Consider the following 7,548-nt stretch of genomic DNA (forward strand, 5'->3'; position numbering starts at 1 on the left):
GCGAATAAATGCAGAGAGCCAGAATTTCTCTCCAAAATATGGCTCAAGGCTCGAATTGTGGATGTTTGGGATATTTTGAAAACTGCAGGGGGGTTTGGTCAAAATGTGACCCATCGCTGCTCTCCAAAATTGGCATATTTTCGGTAACAAAAATCGTAATTTCAAACTGCGAATACGTGCAGAGAGCCAGAAATTGGCTTCAAAATATGGATCAAGGGTCGAATTTGGGATGTTTGGGATATTTTAAAAACTGCAGGGGGGTTTGGGCAAAATGTGACCCATCGCCACTCACAGTAATGGCATATTTTCGGTATAAAAGTCGTAGTTTCAAACTGCGAATACATACAGAGAGCCCGAATTTGGCTCCAAAATATGGCTCAAGCGTCGAATTTGGGATGGTTGGGATATTTTGAAAACTGCAGAGAGGGTTTGGGCAAAATGTGATCCATTGCCTATCTCAGTAATTTGCATATTTTCGGTATAAAATGTCGTAATTTCAAACTGCGAATACGTGCAGAGAGCCCGAATTTGGCTCCAAAATATGGCTCAAGGGTCGAATTTGGGATGTTTGGGATATTTTGAAAACTGCAGGGGCTGTTTGGGCAAAATGTGACCCATCGCTGCTCAGAAATTGGCGTTTTTTCCTTAAAAAATTCGAAAGTTCAAACTGCGAATACGTGCAGAGAGCGAGAATTTGGCTCCAAAATAAGACTCAAGGGTCAAATTTAAGATGATTGGGATATTTTGAAAACTACAGGGGGGGATTAGGGCAAAATGTGACCCATCACCGCTCTCAGTAATTGGCATATTTTCGGTATTAAAAGTCGTAATTTCAAACTGCGAATAGGTGCAGAGAGCGAGAATTTGGCTCCAAAATATTGCTCAAGCGTCGAGTTTGGGATGTTTGGGATATTTTGAAAACTGCAGGGAGGGTTTGGCTAAAATGTGACCCATCGCTGCTCTCAGTAATTAGCATATTTTCGGTGTAGAAAGTCGAAATTTCAAACTGCGAATTCATGCCAAGAGCCAGAATTTGGCTCCAAAATATGGCTCAAGGATCGAATTTGGGATGTTTGGGATATTTTGAAAACTGCAGTAAGGGTTTGGGCAAAATGTGATCCATCGTTATTTCATAAATTGAAATATTTTCAATATAAAAAGTCGTAATTTCAAACAGCGAATACGTGCAGAGAGCCAGAATTTGGCTCCAAAATATGGCTCAAGCGTCGAATTTGGGATGTTTGGGATATTTGGAAAACTGCAGGGAGAGGTTGGGTCAAAATGTGATCCATCGTCGCTCTGAGTAATTAGCATATTTTCGGTACAAAAAGTCGTAATTTCAACCTTCTAATGCGTGCAGAGGGCCAGAATTTGGCTCCAAAATATTGTTCAAGGGTCTAATTTGGGATGTTTGGGATATTTGGAAACTGCAGGGGGGTTTGGGCAAAATGTAACAAATTGCATCTCTCAGGAATTGGCCTATTTTCGGTATAAAAATTCGTAATCTCAAACTGCAAATACGTGCAGAGGGCCAGAATTTGCCTCCAAAATTTGGCTCAAGCATTGAATTTGGGATGTTTGGGACATTTTGAAAACTGCAGGGAGGGTTTGGGCAAAATGTGATTAATGGTAGCTCTCAGTAATTGGCATATTTTCGGAATATAAATTCGTAATTTCAAACTACTATTACGTGCTGAGAGCCAGAATTTGGCTCCTAAATATGGCTCAAGCATCGAATTTGGGATGTTTGGGATATTTTGAAAACTGCAGGGGTGGTTGGGGCAAAATGTGACCCATCGCTGCTCTCAGTAATTGGCCTATTTTCGGTATAAAAATTCATAATTTCACACTACTAACATGTGCAGAGAGCCAGAATTTGGCTCCAGATTATTGCTCAAGCGTCGAATTTGGAATCTATGGGATATTTTGATAACTGCAGGGAAGGGGGGGGGGGTAAAATGTGACGCATCGCCGCTCTAAGTAATTTGCATTTGAGAGCGGCGGTAAGTCACATTTTGCCCAAACCCACCTGCAGTTTTCAAACTATCCCAAACATCCCAAATTCGACCCTTGAGCCATATTTTGGAGCCAAATTCTGGATCTCTGCACGTATTCGCAGTTTGAAATTACGAATTTTGATACCGAAAATATGTTTATTTCTGAAAGCGGCGATGGGTCACATTTTGCCCAAACCCTCCCTGCAGTTTTCAAAATATCCCAAACATATAAAATTCGACGCTTGAGCCATATTTTGGAGCCAAATTCTGGCTCTCTGCACATAATCGCAGTTCGAAATTACGATTTTTTATACCGAAAATATGTTTAGTACTGAGAGCGGCGATGGATCACATTTTGCCCCAACCACCCCTGCAGTTTTCAAAATATCCCTAACATTCCAAATTCAAGATTTGAGCCATATTTTCGAGCCAAATTCTGGCTTTCTGCACGTATTCGCAGTTTGAAATTACGAAGAATTATACCGAAAATATGCCAATTACTGAAAGCGGCGATGAATCACATTTTGCCCAAACCCTCCCTGCAGTTTTCAAAATATTTTAAACATCCTAAATTCGACCCTTGAGCCATATTTTGGAGCCAAATTCTGGCTCCAAATTCGACCCTTGAGCCATATTTTGGAGCCAAATTCTGGCTTTCTGCACATTTTCGCAGTTTGAAATTACGACATTTTATACCGAAAATATGCCAATTATTGAAAGCGGTGATGGGTCATATTTTGCCCCCCCCCCCTGCAGTTTTAAAAAACATCCAAAACATCCCAAATTCGACGCTTGAGCCATATTTTGGAGCCAAATTCGGGCTCTCTGCACGTATTCGCAGTTTGAAATTACGTCATTTTATACCGAAAATATGCCAATTACTGAGAGCAGCGGTGGGTCACATGTTGCCTAAACCCCCTTGCAGTTTTCAAACTATCCCAAACATCCCAAATTCGACCCTTGAGCCATATTTTGGAGCCAATTTCTGCTTCTCTGCACGTATACGTAGTTTGAAATTACGACTTTTTATACCGAAAATATGTTTAGTTCTGAAAGCGGCGATTGATCACATTTTGCCCAAACCCTCCCTGCAGTTTTCAAAAAATATCCCAAACATCCCAAATTCGACGCTTGAGCCATATTTTAGAGCCAAATTCTGTCTCTCTGCTCGTATTCGCAGTTTGAAATTACGACTTTTTATACCGAAAATTTATTTAGTACTGAGAGCGGCGATGGATCACAATTTGCCCAAACCCTCCCTGCAGTTTTCGAAATATCCCAAACATCCCAAATTCGACGCTTGAGCCATATTTTGGAGCCAAATTCTGGCTCTCTCCTCGTATTCGCAGTTTGAAATTACGAATTTTTATAGCGAAAATATGTCAATTATTGTGAGCGGTGATTGGTCACATTTTGCACAACCCCCCCCCCCCTTTCAGTTTTCTAAATATCCCAAACATCCCAAATTCGACGCTTGAGCCATATTTTGGAGTCAAATTCTGGCTCTCTGCACGTATTCCCAGTTTGAAATTACGATTTTTTATACCGAAAATATGCCAATTACTGAAAGCGGGCATGGATGATATTTTGCCCAAACCCTCCTTGCAGTTTTCAAAATATCCCAAACATCCCAAAATCGACCATTGAACAATATTTTGGAGCCAACTTCTGGCTCTCTACACGCATTCGCAGTTTGTAATTACGACTTTTTACACCGAAAATATGCCAATTACTGAGAGCATCGATGGGTCACATTTTGCCAAAAATCCCCCTGCAGTTTTCAAAATATCTCAAACATCCCAAATTCAACGCTTGATCTATATTTTGGAGCCAAATTTTGGATCTCTGCACGTATTCGCAGTTTGAAATTACGAATATTTACACCGAAAATATGCCAATTACTGAGATCGGCGATGGGTCACATTTTGCCCAAACCCCCCCTGCAGTTTGAAAAATATCCCAAACATCCCAAATTCGACACTTGAGCCAATTTTTTGAGCCAAATTCTGGGTTTCTGCACGTATTCGCAGTTTGAAATTACGACTTTTCTCACCAAAAATATGCCATTTACTGAGAGCGGCGTTGGGTCACATTTTGCCCAAACCCACCTGCAGTTTTGAAACTATCCCAAACATCCGAAATTCAGTCTTTGAGCCATATTTTGGAGCCAAATTCTGGCTCTCTGCACGTATTCGTAGTTTGAAATTACGAATTTTGATACCGAAAATAAGTTTATTTCTGAAAGCGGCGATGAAACATATTTTGCCCAAACCCTTCCTGCAGTTTTCAAAATATATCAAACATCCAAAATTTGACGCTTGAGCCATATTTTGGAGCCAAATTCTGGCTCTCAGCACGTATTCGCAGTTTGAAATTACGACTTTTTATACCGAAAATATGTTTAGTACTGAAAACGGCGATGGGTCACATTTTGCCCCTTCCCTGCAGTTTTAAAAACATCCCAAACATCCCAAATTCGACGCTTCAGCCATATTTTTGAGCCAAAATCGTTCTCTCTGCACGTATTCGCAGTTTGAAATTACGTCATTTTATACCGAAAATATGCCAATTACTGAGAGCGGCGGTGGGTCACATATTGCCCAACCCCCCTGCAGTTTTCAAACTATCCCAAACATCCCAAATTCAACGCTTGAGCTATATTTTGGAGCCAAATTCTGGCTCTCTGCACGTACTCGCAGTTTGAAATTACGACTTTATGAAATTATGAAAATAAGCCAATTACTTAAAGCGTCGATGGATCACATTTTGCCCAAACCCTCCTTGCAGTTTTAAAAATATCCCAAACATGCCAAATTCGACGCTTGAGCCATATTTTGGAGCCAAATTCTGGCTCTCTGCACGTATTCGCAGATTGAAATTACGAAATTTATTCCGGAAATACGCCAATTACTGAGAACAGCGATAGATCACATTTTGCCCAAACCCTCCCTGCAGTTTTCAAAATATCCCAAACATCCCAAAGTCGACGCTTGAGCCATATTTTGAAGAAAAATTCTGGCTCTCTGTACGTATTCGCCGGTTTAAGCTACGACTTTTTATACTGAAAATAAGCCAATTACGGAAAGCGGCGATGGATCATATTTTGCCCAAACCCTCCCTGCAGTTTCAAAATATCAGAAACATCCCAAATTGAAAGTTTGAGCAATATTTTGGAGACAAATTCTAGCTCTCTGCACATATTCGCTGTTTAAAATTACGAATTTTTATACCGAAAATATGTTACTGAGAGCGGGGATAGGTCACATTTTGCCCAAAACCCCCCCTGCAGTTTTTAAAAAATCTCAAACATCCCAAATTCGACCCTTGAACCTCATTTTGGAGCCAAATTCTGGCTCTTTGCATGTATTCGCAGTTTGAAACTACGACTTTTTATACTGAAAAAATGACAATTATTGAAAGCGGCAATGGATCACATTTTGCCCAAACCCTCACTGCAGTCTTCAAAATATCCCAAACATCCCAAATTCGACGCTTGAGCCATATTTGGGAGCCAAATTCTGGCTCTCTGCACGTATTCGCAGTTTGAAATTATGATTTTTATGCCGAAAATATGCCAATTACTGTGAGCGGCGATAGGTCACATTTTGCCCAAACTCCCGTGCAGTTTTCAAAACGTCCCAAACATCCAAAATTCGACCATTGAGCCATATTTTGGAGCCTTATTTTTGCTTTCTGCACGTATTCGCAGTTTGAACTTACGATTTTTTATACCGAAATAATGCCAATTACTGAAAGAAGCGATGGATCACATTTGGCCCAAACCCTCCCTGCAGTTTTCAAAATATCTCAAACATCCCAAATTTGACCCTTGAACCATATTTTGGAACAATATTTTGGCTCTCTGCATGTATTCGCAATTTGAAATCACGACATTTTATACCGAAAAAATGCCAATTACTGAAAGCGGCGATGGGTCACATTTTGCCCAAACCCTCCTTGCAGTTTTCGAAATATCCCAAACATCCAAATTTCGACCCTTGAGCAATGTTTTGGAGCCAAATTTTTGCTTTCTGCACGTATTCGTAGTATAAATTTACGACTTTTTATACCAAAATAATGCCAATTACTGAAAGTAGCGATGGATCATATTTTGCCCAAACCCTCCTTGCAGTTTTCAAAATATCCCAAACATCCAAATTTCGACCCTTGAGCCATATTTTGGAGCCAATTTCTGGCTCTCTTCACGTACTCGCAGTTTTAAATTACGACTTTTTATACTGAAGATATGCCAATTTTTGGGAGTGGAGATGGGAAACATTTTGCCCAAATCCCCCTTGCAGTTTTTAAAATATCCCAAACATCTCAAATTCGTCGCTTGAGCCATATTTTGGAGCCAAATTCTGGCTCTCTGCACGTATTCGCAGTTTGAAATTTTGATTTTTATACCGAAAATATGCCAATTACTGACAGCGGCGATGGGTCACATTTTGCGCAAACCCCCGTGCAGTTTACAAAATATTCCAAACATCCTAAATTCGACCCTTGAGCCATATTTTAGAGCAAAATTCTAGCTCTCTGCACAAATTCACTGTTTGAAATTACAACTTTTTATACAGAAAATCTGCCAATTACTGAAAGCGGGGATGGATCACATTTTGCCCAAACCCTCCCTGCAGTTTTGAAAATAGCTTAAACATCGCAAATTCGACGCTTGAGCCATATATTGAAGCCAAATTCTGGCTCTCAGCACGTATTCGCAGTTTGACATTACGACTTTACATACCAAAATACGCCAATTACTCAGAGCAGCGATAGGTCACATTTTGCTCAAACCCTCCTTGCAGTTTTTTGAATATCTCAAACATCCCAAATTCGACCCTTGAGCCTCATTTTGGAGCCAAATTCTGGCTCTCTTCATGTATTCGCAGTTTGAAACTACGACTTTTTATACCGAAACAATGCCAATTATTGAAAGTGGCGATGGATCACATTTTGCCCAAAACCCCGTGCAGTTTTCAAAATATCCCAAACATCCTAAATTCGACGCTTGAGCCATATTTTGGAGCCAAATTCTGGCTCTCTTCACGTATTCGCAGTTTTAAATAACGACTTTTTATACTGAAAATATGCCAATTACTGAGAGCGGAGATGAGTAACATTTTGCCCAAACCCCCCTTGCAGTTTTCAAAATATCCCAACCATCCCAAATTCGACGCTTGAGCCATATTTTGGAACCAAATTCTGGCTCTCTGCACATATTCGCAGTTTGAAATTACGAATTTTTATACTGAAAATATGCCAATTACTGTTAGCGGCGATGGATCACATTTTGCCCAAACACCCCCTGCAGTTTGCAAATATCCCAAACATCCTAAAATCGTCCCTCAAACCATAATTTGGTTTAAGGGTCGATTTAAGGATAATAATAATAGTTATCCATCTGTGGGCCCAACGGATTTCACCCCTTCCCCACTTTCCAAGGGGCAGGTCTATTCCAGCTATCCAGGGAACCTGTCGAAACAGAGGCAGCTAGAGGAGAGGACACACAATTATTTGTGCCCTGCAGTTACACACCCGTTCCGACAGGCTC

This window comes from Procambarus clarkii, chromosome 44, assembly GCF_040958095.1.
Source record: "Procambarus clarkii isolate CNS0578487 chromosome 44, FALCON_Pclarkii_2.0, whole genome shotgun sequence".
Classification (NCBI taxonomy): domain Eukaryota; kingdom Metazoa; phylum Arthropoda; class Malacostraca; order Decapoda; family Cambaridae; genus Procambarus; species Procambarus clarkii.